Genomic DNA, 14,817 nt, shown 5'->3' with positions numbered 1-14,817 from the left:
TCAATAAGCTCTTGAGCTTCTGCAGGCGTTTTCTTTAGATGAATGGATCCACCTGTAGAATGATCCAGTGACATCTTAGAGAACTTAGATAGACCATAATAGAATATATCTAAAATGGTCCACTCTGAAAGCATGTCAGAAGGACACCTTTTGGTCATCTGCTTGTATCTTTCCCAAGCTTCATAGAGGGATTCACCATCTTTCTGTTTGAAGGTCTGAACATCCACTCTAAGCTTGCTCAGCTTTTGAGGAGGAAAGAACTTAGCCAAGAAGGCTGCGACCAGCTTATCCCATGAGTCCAGGCTATCTTTAGGTTGTGAGTCCAACCATGTTCTAGCTCTGTCTCTTATAGCAAAAGGGAAAAGCATGAGCCTGTAGACTTCAGGATCTACTCCATTAGTCTTAACAGTCTCACAGACCTGTAAGAACTCAGTTAAAAACTGATAGGGATCTTCTGATGGAAGTCCATGAAACTTGTAGTTTTGTTGCATTAGAGCAACTAGTTAAGGTTTCAGCTCAAAATTGTTTGCTCCAATGGCAGGGATTGAGATGCTTCTTGAAGAGAGAACTTTTGTGTGGTCTAGAATTCAAAATAAATTCCTGTTGCAAGTATAGCTTCTAAACCAACAAGAGTCCTTTCTTACAAAAGTTTGGTTGTCACAAGTAACAAACCCAATAAAATTTATAAACCGAAGTATTCAAACCTCGGGTCGTCTTCTCAAGGAATTACAAGGAAGTATGATTTATTATTGTTTATGGAAAACAGTGTTTGGGTTTGAAAAGGTTTTAAATGAGAGAAATGGTTTGCAGAAATTAAGAAATTAATAATGAAGAAATCTCTTGGCAAGGTATTAGAATTGGAATTCCTATCCTAGTTACCCTTATCAGGTGTGATGAGAATTGGATTTTAATCCCACTTAGTTATTCTTTGTTAAACAAAGGAAGGTCAAGTGGACTAATTAGCTTGATCCTCAAGTCCTAGTCAATCCCTGTGGGAGGACTAGCTTTAGAGCGATCTGGATCAATTAGAATCTGCCCATTTCAATCACTGCTGAGTTTGACAACTCAAGAGTAACAACTTAATCAACCAAAGCCAAAAGGGGGAAAAATCCAAATTATTTATATAAATAAAAGAAAGCAATCATGAGTCTGAAATACCTCAATTTATATCCAATAAAGAAAATCCTAACATGAATGGTTCATAAGCCAAATAGGCAACATAAGTAATACCAGCATTAAAGTATCTAAAAGTAAAAGAGAAATATAAAGTAAAAGGAATATTGAACCTGATGAAGAAATAATCCCAATAAGATAAATTCTAATCCTAATCCTAATTCCTAAGAGAGAGGAGAGAACCTCTCTCTCTCTCTCTAAAATCTACATCTAAACTCTGTAAAGTGAATAATTGGCCCACTCGAATGGATGCATTCCTCCGCTTCATAACCTCTAATCTGTGCCTCTTGGACTTGGATCTGGGCCAAAAGGGCTTCAGAAACCGCTGGAAGCATTTTCTGTAATTTTTGGTGCGTGGCGTATGTCACGCGTCCGCGTGGGTCACGCGGTCGCGTCATCCGGAGTTTTCCTTGTCACACGTTCGCTTCGATCATGCGTCCGCGTCATATGTGTTCTGCTTAAGGCGCGCGGCCGCGTCAATCACGCGTTCGTGTCGCCCCCTTTTCACGCTGGTCATGCGGCTGCGTCGTCCATGCGTTCGCGTCACTGCCAGTTTCTTCAAAAACTCCATTTTGTGCTTTTCCTTCCATTTTTGTATATTTCCTTTCTATCCTTTAAGTCATTCCTGCCTTAGAAGCTCTGCAACTACTCAACATACAAATCACGGCATTGAATAGTAATAAAGGGTTATTAAAATAATTACTTTTAAAGCATAGAAAATATGTATTTCACATATAGCACATAATAAGGAAGGGAAAGCAAAACTATTCAATTTACATGAATAAGTAGGTGAAGGGTTGAATAAATCACTTAAATTGAGCTCAATATATATCATAAAATATGGGTTTATCAACCTCCCCACACTTAAACAATAGCATGTCCTCATGCTAAATCCAAGATAAAGAGTAAGGTAAAGTGGTGGAATCACAAGCAATGCAATCTACTCTAAATGCATCTACCTAAATGAGTCATGCAAATCTAGTTATTATTCACCTATATATAAAACTTTACATGTAGTTAAATTAATTCACATTCTCAAGGAATTATATATGCATAGCCAACCTTAGACAATGTTAAAGAACTTTTACAATTGAGATGGGTAAAAATATTTTTCAAACTTGCAAGACAATTACCAATAGAGGTAGAGATATATGGTGATGAGCTATTGAACCCTCACTGGATTTTGTGTTTACTCTCTAGTCACTCAGTGTTTATTGGGTTAATCACTCTATTCTTCTTTTTATCCTTACTTTCTATAACTTTGTTCTTCATCTAACCAATCAACAATTATAGAATATAGACATACAAAAATTATGAGGTCTTTTCAGGGTTGTAATGGGGCCAAGGTAGAGGTAAGGATATATGTATAAGGCTAAGTGAACTAATAAGTGAATCCTTAATTAGTCTAAGATCTCACCTAACATATACATAGTTTTCATAATTTAAAATGCTTTACATAGCTACCCAAATTTTTCCACTTTGTATTGCAAACTCATGCATTGAATTTAACTTTGTCCCCATGTGCATTGATTTTTCTTATTTTGCGTTTGGGGAATTTTTGTATCCCCTTATTGAAAATAATTTTTTTTGTCAATGCACATGGTAATTAATTAATTTGATTTCACATGAGCATGCTTCCCAAATTTTTGAAATAATTTATTCAATTTAAATTTCCTACTTTTTCTATCATCCATGTTCCCATAAAATTTCTCACACTTAAATTTTACACAATATCTATCTTAAGCTAACCAAGGATTCAACTTGAAATTTTTATTTTATTTTTCTGCTTAAGGCTAGTAATGTGGTTATAAAATAGAAGGGGATTAAAAGCTCAAGGATGGCATAAAAGGTAGGCTTTATTTGGGATAAGTGAGTTAATAATCAAATGTGGCCTCAATCCTATCTTGGTATGTATCTATATTCTATATTGGACATATAGATTAAAGCAAAGTAAAGAACACCAGAATAAAAAAGAAGGGCAAAGCACACAGGAACGAAATTTATGGTTTGAATGTAACCATACAATTAAGCTCAAAACTCACAGGCTGTGTGTTCTCAAGCTCATAAATCATATATCAATTAAGTATGTCATGCAAGTAGAAATTAAGAGTTTCAATTATTCTCAATGTAAAATTTATTTGGGTGGCTTTAAAGTTTTAGTGTTCCTCCTTGAAGAAATGTTGTTAACTAACTAACATGTAATGCTATATATACAAGGGGTGTGGATTATTTTGATTCTGTTAAAGTCTCTAGCTTACTTCCTTTTTATTTTCAATCAAATCAACTATCATATGCTAAAAAGGGTAAACTATACTAATTAATCCACTTAATATATAACTAGTAAACTAAAGTACAAATTAAGCTAAAATATCCAAGATATATACAGCCCAAAGTGCAGAATGCAAAAAGTACAACAAAAAGCAAAAGAGAGAAATGTGCAAAAATACAGAAAATGGACAAAATAAAAAGAGAGTCTGAAGTGGTTCACCAAAATAAATAGATGCCAGAGATGGCGACCTCCCCACACTTAAATAATAGCATCGTCCTCGATGCTCACTCAAACTGGGTGTGAAGGAGTGTCATCTCCGGAAGGATGGGCTGCCGGTGTCTCGATGGTAGGCTGAGGGTCTGCAGTTATTGTGAAGTTAGGAGGAGCGGTCTGCTGAAGCGGGGGCTCTATCCGTAGAGGAACCTCTGGATCAGCGGCTTGTAGCTGGTGGTGCTCCTCATGATGTGGGACAGTGTGGCTGGGACCTCCCTGCTCAGCTTGGGTAGGTGCCTCCTCCTCATGATCGCTCACCTCCTCCTCGGATGTGTCGGAGGGCGTGTCAGGCTCAGAGGGGATGTCACCACCAGAGCGGATCATCAGCTTGAGGTGCTCATAGCGTCGCTTGTGGCGACGCTCAAACCTCTCAAAACGTCACCTGTTGCGACATTCAGATCTCTCAAACTACTGCTGGTGATGGCGTTCCATCTGATCTAGCGGTCAAAGAGTCGGTGCACCAGACGGTAGACGGGCTCAGGAGCAAGTGAGGGTGCAGTGGGTGGTGCTGGGCCAGTGGAAGTAGAAGGAGCATCTGAAGAAGTGGCTGCCTCAGTAGTGTCAGTGAGAAATGGAGGACGGTAGCCGAAAGCCAGAAACTTCCGACTGTGAGGGATGATCTTTCGGCACTCTGCGGCGGGGGGCTTTTTATCAACAGCCTCCCAGGGTACCTCAGCTTGGCGACCCAACTGAGTAATCAGGTAAGGAAAGGAGAGGGTGCCTCTAACATGTACCTTGGCCATGTAATGCCGGATAAAGCGAGGTAGATAAAGGTCCTTACCCGTCATCACACACCAGATGAGGGTAATCATAGCAGCTGGTACCTCCGTCTCATGAGTGCTCGGCATCACATAGTTACTCAGAATCTGTTGCCATAGCCGAGCCTCATCATTCAGATATATAAGCCTGTTTCCCTTAGGTACCAATGTGCTCGTTCCCATGACCTAAGGAACAGAAGGATCAAGAGTGATGTCCCTCTTTACAACATCCCAATCAAACCTCATGAATTGTATATCCTCCTCAACTTTTTGGTAACCATCTGGCCGATTTGATTTGGGTGGAAGCTGTAGGATATCTTCAATTGCTTCCTCAGTAATCAGAACTTGCTTGCCTATGAGCTGTACTGCATCCAGGGATGATAGAAAATAACTGCAATAGAATTCCCTGACCCAGGATGAGTTAACCTCAGTTAAGTTTCTCTCCAGGAAGAACCAGCCTCTTTGTTTGATCTGATCTGAAGTGTACTTCTTGAGTTCATCTGGGATTTTGAGTGTCCTTTTCAGGTGTAGGTTCCTAGCTGTGGCAAAAGTCGGATACTTTAGCTCACAGTATTTGTTTGCAAACTTAACCGGGTCAGGTGAAGGTACCAACTGATCAGCCTTTTCCTGTGGGGTAAAGTTCTTCTCCTGCCAGGAATCATCATGTAAGATGCCAAGGATAGAACCAGAGGATTTGCCTCTTTTCCTTTTGCCAGTAGTTACTTTGCCTTTTCCCCTGCTTTGAGAGTTAGATATCTTGAAAAACAGAATTGCAAGATATAATTGAGGGATAAAAGTAGAAAAATAAGTAGGCAAATAATAAGATAAGCACGAAGTGGCAAAGGGGCAGTAGAAAAATGAAATGAGTTAAATAAGTCTATATTTTGGATAGTTTTGGAGTTGAAAAGCTGAGATGAGAAATCACAGTCCAAAATATAGTAGAAGTGGAAAGCCTGTTAATTAGAAAAAACAATAATCATGCCATGAGTGAAATAAATTGAAAGAAGTAGTAAAAAGGTGAGGGGAAAGTTAGAAAGTTAAAAGTTGGTAAAATGGAAAAAGAGGTCAGAAAGTGAAAGTCAATGAGTTAGTAAAAAGGAAGTCAGAGTAAGTGGCATGAAGATTGGTTTCTAAGTAACAAGAATTTCACAATATAAAACAACAGTCAACTCATATTCAAGCAGGGATAACAGGGTATTGATGATGATTCATATAGATATAGAAGTAGGAAAAAGTAAAATCAAATCATCAATAATCCAATTTATTAACCAGGAAATTAAAAGTAATAAGAATGATGGCCCGTGCATCCAAGAATTGGTTTTGTATTCGTGGGATAGTGCAAAATTGAGAATTGCCAAAACCAATACTTGAATGTAAAAAGGAAACAATTTGCAGAAAATTGGGCAGCATCCCGGCTAAAATTGGATGTTCCCGGGAAATAAACAGCAAGAAAGACAGTTCATATGAGATTTAACAATTGCTGCAAATAGTCACAAACAGTAGGAAGAGTGAAGAACAGTCTAATAGCAGCATGAAACATTAAAGAACAGCATATGAATTGTATTAACAACATAGCCAGAATAAAATTGCAGAACAGATAAAACAAGTAACAAGTACGGTGCAATTATCAGGCCTAAATCCACTAACCACATCCTAGCTACATAACCACCTAGAATCCACTACGAACATGCATCTCTAACTATCCTAAATTGAACAAATTCTGAAAAATGTGCAACTAACTAGGAATGAAAAGAAATCGGTGTACGGCGGAACCTGGTATGCGAAGGACAAGGGATAGGACAGAGGGAAGGCAGTGAGGGTGTGGCGGCACCGGAAGGGGCACGGAGGTGCGGCGGTGGTGCAATGGCCATCGGAGGTTGGCCGCGGTGAGGTGGCAGTGGCGGAGGAAGGTGAGAGTGTTGGGGTTGGATGAGAGGGGGGTGAGGTTCGGGGTGGTGATCGGCGGAGGAGGCAGTGGCGGGAGAGTTGCAGAGGTTAGAGAGAGGGGGTTAGGGTTTGGGGACGCGACATGTAAGGGTTCGCGTGACTTGGGGTTAGTGATCGCGAATCCACGCGAACGCGTGGGGGACGCGATCGCGTGACTAGGGTGAAATGGGGTTGACGCGGATGCGTGGTCGACGCAATCACGTGGGTTAAGGGAAAGATGGGTGACGCGGACGTGTAAAGCACGCGAACGTGTCGCTGGTATTTGTGCTAGGCGCACGATTCCAGCATCGTTTCAGCGCAACTCTCTGTTTGGTTTGGGGGTCATAATATCCGCGCAACGCGATCGCGTCGCTCACGCTTTCGCGTGGGATGGGTGTTGTGTAAGTGATGCGTTCGCGTCAGGGATGCGTTCGCGTGGGTTGTTTTGTACTAAATGCACGCCAGCCGCACGATTCCAGCCCAACTTTCTGGGCGTTGGATCTTTACACCGATATCCAGATCACGCGTTCGCGTGATTGACGCGGACGCGTGGAAGGCCTTTTTCGCAATTGACGCGATCGCGTGGGGCACGCGGTTGCGTGGAACAATTTGTGCCAAAGGCACACCTCCAGCCTTGCATTAGCGTGACTCTCTGTTCACTTTCCTTCTTCTTTTAATGCACTTGTGACGCGGACGCGTCAGCGACGTTGTCGCGTCGCGTGCTTTCTGTCTTTATTATGCAGTATGCAGAACGCAAGATGCAATGAATGTTATGCAGAAATTCAGGTTCAAACAAAATTCAAAAATAAAGCAAAATGGAGAAGGAACGATCATACCATGCTGGGTTGTCTCCCACCTAGCACTTTTAGTTAAAGTCCTTAAGTTGGACGTTTGATGAGCTTCTTGCTATGGTGGCTTGTGCATGAATTTGTCCAGAAATCTCCACCAGTGTTTGGAATGCCAGCATCCTCTGGGGTGCCAAACAAGGCATTTAAAGCCCTTAGGTGTGTTCACACAGGCTTCAAGGCTTCAAGGCATTTAAAGCCCTTAGGTGTGTCAGGATAGATTCCAGGATCCCAAACTCTACTTTTACACCTGTTTTTGTCTTGATCTGCGTTTTTCCATTCGGGTGGTGGGTAATCTGAATTCTCACTGTAGTGACCAAACAGCTTCCGAGATCCTTTCAATTGGGCTTGACACCAATCCTTGCATCTCAAATTAAAGTGTGAAACCTCATTGAATCTTGCATACCATCTCTGAGTGCGAGTCATTTCCCTTTTACTCTTAAAGCCGCAAAGAGCTCTAAGCTGGCCATCTGTCTCAAGTAAACCATATTCAAGTGGAAAAGTAAAGATAAAGGTCAAGGATTTTACCCACTTGAAGTTTGTGTTGGGTGGTAATGGCCTTGGGATAGGTGTTTCCAGTGGTTCTGCAAGTTCTACTCCCTTGTGGCTTTCAGTGAATTCCTCCACTTCCTTGAAAATTTCTTCCATTTCAACCATGTCTTGGTCAAAGTCTTCCATATCTTCCTCATCACTTGAGTCATAACTGGGAGGTTGAGAAAAGTCTACCTCTGCGTCATCTTCGTATTCACTTGGGGAAGATTCTTCTATCTCGAAGAATTCACTTGCGGATGCAAGTTCATAATTGAGAGAACTTGAGTAGTGACTATCATCATCAAGAAAACTTGAGTCTTGGATTATTCCGTCTAATTCCTCATTAGATACCTGCCTTGGGGTTTGTGTTCTATCCTCCTTAGCATTAATTGTAACGTCTTCGACGGAATTCTCCACAACTCTAGATTCCTACGGAGATTCGGCATCTCCTAAATCTTCAATCAACTCTTCTTCTTCTACAATGACAGCGTCCTTTACTTGTTCCAGTATGAAGTTATGCTCTATGCTGTCCACTGGAGTTTCTAGTGTCTTCTTCACACTACGTTCTTCATTAGATTCTCCACATGAGGCCATAGGAGTTCCTTGAGTGTCCGACTATCTGGAAGATAATTGATTTATTGCTTGCTCCAGTTGATGAAGGGTTGTATGAAATTGATCTACTGATTCTTCGAAGCGAACCTGTGATTCTTGGCTTGATGGATACGGACATGGTGCATAGGGGAGTGGTGGTTCTTGGGAGTAATTGGATTGGCGTTGGGGCGGATAAGGATCATATGGTGGCGAATGGCGAAAAGAAGCTTGTGAGTGGGGTAGTTCGAAGCTATGTTGAGAGGATGGTCTTTGAGTATAGGGTGGGGCTTGTTGGTAACTACAAGGGGGTCCACCAAATCTATCAATTGGGTATGCATTGTAGAATGGTCTCTATCCATGATATCTAGGAGGGTGTTGTTGCCTAAAGGGGTGATCAGATCCTCTTGGCTCCATCCATCTTTGATTGCTTAGACCTTGATGCATAGTCCTGTTATAGCTTCTATTCCTTGCAACAAAACTAGAACCAAACTCAAAGCGAGGGTGAGAATTCATAGTAGCTATCTGATAAACCACTATTTTATGGTTTATATTGTATTTAATTGAGTGGTTTTATCAAGCTTTTCACCCACTTATTCATATAATTTGCATGATTTTATAATTCCTTCCTAGTTTAATTCTATGATTAAAAACATGCTTCCTTGGTCTTAATTTAGCTAATCTTAATCCTCCTTTATTCCATTCGATGCCGTAATCTATGTGTTAAGTGTTTCAGGCTTTATAGGGCATGAATGAGTTGGAGATTGGAAAGGAAGCTAGCAAAAAAATGGAAGGAACACGAGAAATTGAGGAGATAACCAGCGAGGAGTGACGCGGCCGCATGGCTCACGCGTTCGCGCGAAAGAGGAGAAATCGCACTGACGCAGCCGCATGGCTCACGCGACCGCGCGGATTGGAAAAGCACAAGTGACTGATGCCAAGGCATCTTGGCCAGTTTCACTGACCTTTTCTTTACTGTTTTTAGGGTAGTTTCATGCATTTCCTTAGAAAATAAGCTAGTTTTGGGTAGATATTCACTTACATCTTGATTTAAGCATACATTGAGCACTTTACATGATTTCATGAGGATTTTGCATGAATTTAATGACAAATTGGATGTTGCATTCCCCATGACTTAGACTAGAACTTTGATGCACTTTATTGCTTGATTTCAGGACAAAGGAAAGCAAGGAAGAACCACTTTAGCAGCCACGTTAATCTAATTAACGTGACTTCTAACGTGGAATGGGGGTAACTTGCAAAGTTAATGAGAAAAGTAATCGCCAATAACGTCCTCGAAGCCATCATAGCCCACGTTAAGAGTCACGTTAACTTAGTTAATGTGAACTCTAACGTGGAGGAAAGCAAATGGAGCTAACGTTAGTGACACTTGCCTTTGTCACTAACATTGGGCAAAACTCATAAGTGGCCACGTTAGTTGCCACGTTAACTTAGTTAACGTGGCCTCTAACGTTAAGAAGAAAGGGGGAAGCCAACGTTAGTGACATTCAACATTGTCACTAACGTTGGCCCAAGTTACAATAAGCCACGTTAACTCCCACGTTAACTTAGTTAACGTGGAAGCTAACGTGAATGAAGTAGGTGATCGACAACGTTAGTGACACCAAAAATTCTCACTAACGTTGGAGTGAACCCACAAGCCCCAAGAAGCCACGTTAACTCCCACGTTAATTTAGTTAACGTGGAAGCTAACGTGAAGAAGGGAGGAGATCGCCAACGTTAGTGACACCAAACATTGTCACTAACGTTGGAATGAACCACACAAGGCCACAATGAGCCACGTTAACTCCCACGTTAACTTAGTTAACATGGAAGCTAACGTGAAGAATAGAGATAATGCACCAACGTTAGTGACATCCAACTTTGTCACTAATGTTGGAGATGGCTAGCCTTGCTACATTAGAGGCCACGTTAACCTAGTTAACGTGGACTCTAACATGGGAGCTAAGGGCACATTGGAACGTTAGTGACAAAGGTAAGTGTCACTAACGTTCTCGAAGGTTGGCAAGCCTACGTTAAGGAGCCACGTTAACTAAGTTAACGTGGACTCTAACGTAGGGAAGGGGGAGATTTCTCAACGTTATTGGGAAAGGTAAGTCCCAATAACATGTGCGAAGGACCAGGAGGCAACGTTAGTGGCAACGTTTGTGCCACTAACGTTGAAGTTAACGTGGCTCTTACTTGGGTGAGGAACGTTAGTGAAAAAGGTGATTGTCACTAACGTTCTCGAACCCATATCTTCACTAAATGTTAACACCACTAACGTCCTGAGCTAAAGTCTCTGCCCACTTCACACTTTCTCTCTGCAAGTAAAGCCAAGCCCAATGAAGAAGAAAACTGCTTCAAACTCAAGATCCAAAGGCCCATACGCAAGACTTGCAGAGCTAACTAGAAGATCAGAAGAGTAGTATATATAGGAGTAGCTTTCAATTATTTAAGGAGTTGGAAAGTATAGGGAGCTTCTAGGCATAGAACTACTCTCTGTAATTTACTTTCTCTGCACTTCTAGTTCATCATGTATTCTCCATCTTTTTTTTCATTTTCCAGAGCTATGAACAACTAAACCCCTTTCATTGGGTTAGAGAGCTCTGTTGTAATTTGATGGATCAATACTAGTTTTCATTATTCTTCTTCTATCTTTTCTCTTGATTTTACTTGAAAGCTTTCGATCTTCATCCAATTGGGTAGTTATCTTGGAAAAGGAGCTATTCAAACTTGGATCTCTTCTGAACCTTGAAAGAGGAATGAAGAGATCATGCTAGAAATGCTTTCTCATGCTGGACCAAATTGGGTTTGGACGGATATGTGACTATAATCCTCTCAATACTTGATTTGGGAAATGCATGTGGTATAATCAGTGACTATACTTCATCTCTTCTCATGAGCAATTGACCAAGGAATTGGCTATTGATCAAGATTTGAGAGATTGAATTGCAAGGAATTGTAATTCAATCAATTAAGATTGCAAAGGAGATTAATGAGTGCATTGATTGAGGAAGAGATGAAAATGAACTTGATCCGGAGAATTGCAACATCTCCTGAGCCCAATGAACTCTCCATTTCTGATCTTACCCATTCTCTTTAATTTCTGCATTTACTTTTATGAGCAAACACCCCATTCCCATTTACAATTCTGCAATTTACTTTCAGTTATTTACTTTCAGCTCTTTAATTCTAGCATTTACTTTCTCTGTCATTTACATTCCCGCCATTTTATTTTCTGCAAATCTCAACCCAAATTCTGGATTCGCTCAACTAGAACATTCTTCTAGTTAAAGTTGCTTGATCAATCAATCTCTGTGGGATTCGACCTCACTCTATTGTAAGTTTTTACTTGACGACAAATTCGGTACACTTGCCGAAGAAAATTTGTTGAGAGACAGTTTCCATGTGCATCAAGTTTATAGCGCCGTTGCCGGGGATTGATTGTGCATCAACAATGATTAAATTGGAAGATCACTAGATTAAGCATTTTTGTTTTGTTTGATTTAATTTTCTATTTGAGTAATTTACTTTCAGTTTCAGTTAATTTCTCCCCTTCTCCCTTACTTTTTCATTTTTTCTCAGTTATTTACAATTCAGTTTGCTAACCCACTAACTATTTGATATATTGCATCACTCACACTAACAGTAATTCTGACAGAAATACTTTCTGCACCTACTTTCCTTGCTTGTACTTGTTGGTTGTATGACAGGGAGAAGAAGCGGGGCTTCAACTTCCTTCGATTCTGAACCAGAGAGGAGCTTCCTTAGATTAAGGAAGGAAGCAAGAGAAAAAAGAGTAGTAGGAGCTGAGGGAGAGGAGGAACACTTTGAACCAAACATGGAAGAAAACATGGAAAACCACCATGAAGAAGAGGCTCATAACAATGGCGGAGGAGGTCGAGCAAATCATGATGGGGAGGATAGAAGAGTTTTGGGCTCTTACATCAACCCAAACCCAAGAAACTGTGGAAGTAGCATCCAAATGCCAACAATCCACGCCAAGAATTTTTAACTAAAACCACAGCTCATCATCCTTGTTCAGAACAACTGTTCGTTCGGAGGAGGTGTCCAAGAAAACCTCCATTATTCTGGGAAGGCCGTTCTTGGCCACTGTTGGAGCTATCATTGATGTCCAAAAAGGTGATCTTACCTTGAGATTACACAATGAAAAGATGACATTCAATGTGTTCAAGGCCATGAGTTACCCACTAGAACAATTGGGGGAATGCATGAGGTTAGACGCACTTGAGGAGGAAGTGCAGGAGAGTTTTGAAGAAGAAGAACATGAAGAGCCCGAGAGATCAATAGAGGAGGAGTCTATATCAAGTGAAGAGGTTGCAACAGCAGAGATTCATATACAAGATGCACCAAAGGAAGAGAACGAAAAGTCAGAAGCACCCAAAGTTGAACTCAAAGCACTGCCACCCACTCTCAAATATGCATACCTAGGAGAAAATGAAAACTACCCAGTGATCATAAGTTCATGCCTCAGCCAAGATCAAGAGGATGAATTGCTCAAAGTACTGCGACAGCACAAAGATGCCATTGGCTGGACTCTTGCTGATCTAAAAGGGATAAGTTCGGCCATATGCATGCACAAGATACTGCTGGAAGATGAGGCCAAACCATCCATTCAATCCCAAAGAAGGCTGAACCCAATCATGAAGGAAGTGGTACAGAAAGAGGTTATGAAGCTTTGGCAGGGAGGAGTAATCTACCCGATCTCAGACAACCCTTGGGTCAGCCCCATGCATGTCGTGCCCAAGAAGGGAGGAATCACTGTGGTTCCCAATGAGAAGAATGAACTAATACCTACAAGAACCGTCACAGGATGGCGGATGTGCATAGACTATCAGAAACTCAATGAGGCTACACGAAAGGATCATTTTCCTCTCCCATTCATGGATCAGATGTTGGAAAGACTCGTAGGACACCCATATTACTGTTTTCTTGATGGTTATTCAGGATATAACCAAATAGTGGTTGATCCTAGAGACCAAGAGAAAACTTCATTTACTTGCCCATATGGAGTGTTTGCCTACAGGCGCATGCCCTTTGGGCTATGTAATGCACCTGCAACTTTCCAACGCTGCATGCTTTCTATCTTCTCAGATATGATAGAGAAATTCATTGAAGTTTTTATGGATGATTTCTCGGTATTCGGAGATTCCTTTACTAGCTGCCTGAATCACATAGCCTTGGTATTGAAAAGATGCCAAGAGACCAATTTGGTCCTGAACTGGGAGAAATGTCACTTTATGGTGACAGGAGGAATAGTTCTTGGACATAAGATTTCTAACCAAGGAATCGAAGTGGACAGGGCTAAAGTAGAACTTATTGAAAAACTTCCTCCACCCAGTGATGTCAAGGTAATTAGAAGCTTTTTAGGGCATGCTGGCTTTTACAAAAGGTTTATTAAGGATTTTTCAAAAATAGCTAAGCCCTTGAGCAATCTCCTTGTATCAGATACACCATTCATCTTCGATGAAACATGTATGTTAGCATTCGAGCATTTGAAAGAAAGATTGTCCTCTGCCCCTATCATCTCCCCACCTGATTGGAACTTACCCTTTGAATTGATGTGTGATGCATCTGACTTTGCAGTAGGGGCAGTGTTAGGGCAGAGGAAAGATAACTTAGTCCATGTAATATACTATGCTAGCAAAGTCCTCAATGATGCTCAAAGAAATTATACCACTACTGAAAAGGAGTTGCTAGCAATAGTTTTTGCATTTGACAAGTTTAGATCGTACCTCATTGGTGCTAAAGTGATTGTTTTTACAGATCACACAGCACTTAAATATTTATTTGCCAAGCAAGAATCAAAACCAAGACTAATAAGATGGATCTTATTACTGCAGGAGTTCGATATTGAAATCAGAGACAAGAAAGGAGTGGAGAACAAGGTGGCAGATCACCTATCCAGGATTCCTCATGATAAAGGTAGAACACATGATACAAGTGTGAACGAGCTCTTCCCTGATGAGCAGTTGATGACAGTTCACAAAGCCCCATGGTTTGCAGACATTGCCAACTTCAAGGCAACTGGGGCCCTACCTCCAGGGATCAAGAAACATCAAAAAAGGAAGCTCATGAATGATGCAAAATACTTTGTCTGGGACGAGCCATATCTTTTCAAGAAGTGTTCAGATGGAATCCTTAGAAGATGTGTTTCAGAAGAAGAAGGATGAGAGGTCATATGGAATTGCCACGACTCATGCTATGGAGGGCATTTTGGAGGGGACAGAACTGCAGCAAAGGTGTTACAAAGTGGATTCTTTTGGCCCACCCTTTTCAAGGATGCCAAAGAGCTAGTAAAGAGCTGCAATGAATGCCAAAGATCTGGAAACTTGCCCAAAAAAAATGCCATGCCACAAAATTTCATCTTGGAACTGGAACTATTTGATGTGTGGGGAATTCCCAACCTCATATGCAAACAAGTACATCT

At 41.0% G+C, this 14,817-nt stretch overlaps 1 non-coding gene across 1 annotated transcript; it reads left to right on the top strand.

The window, feature by feature from the left end:
* The first annotated feature begins 128 nt into the window (after positions 1–128).
* Positions 129–236, top strand: LOC127744584 (small nucleolar RNA R71). Its single transcript, XR_008005562.1, has one exon. It is a non-coding gene; the product is annotated as a small nucleolar RNA R71 (small nucleolar RNA).
* The last annotated feature ends 14,581 nt before the right edge of the window (positions 237–14,817 follow it).

The sequence above is a fragment of the Arachis duranensis genome, unplaced genomic scaffold (assembly GCF_000817695.3).
Source record: "Arachis duranensis cultivar V14167 unplaced genomic scaffold, aradu.V14167.gnm2.J7QH unplaced_Scaffold_608113, whole genome shotgun sequence".
NCBI classification, from domain to species: Eukaryota; Viridiplantae; Streptophyta; class Magnoliopsida; order Fabales; family Fabaceae; genus Arachis; species Arachis duranensis.
Note: the sequence above shows the minus strand (reverse complement) of the source record. Positions and strands in the feature narration are given on the sequence as shown.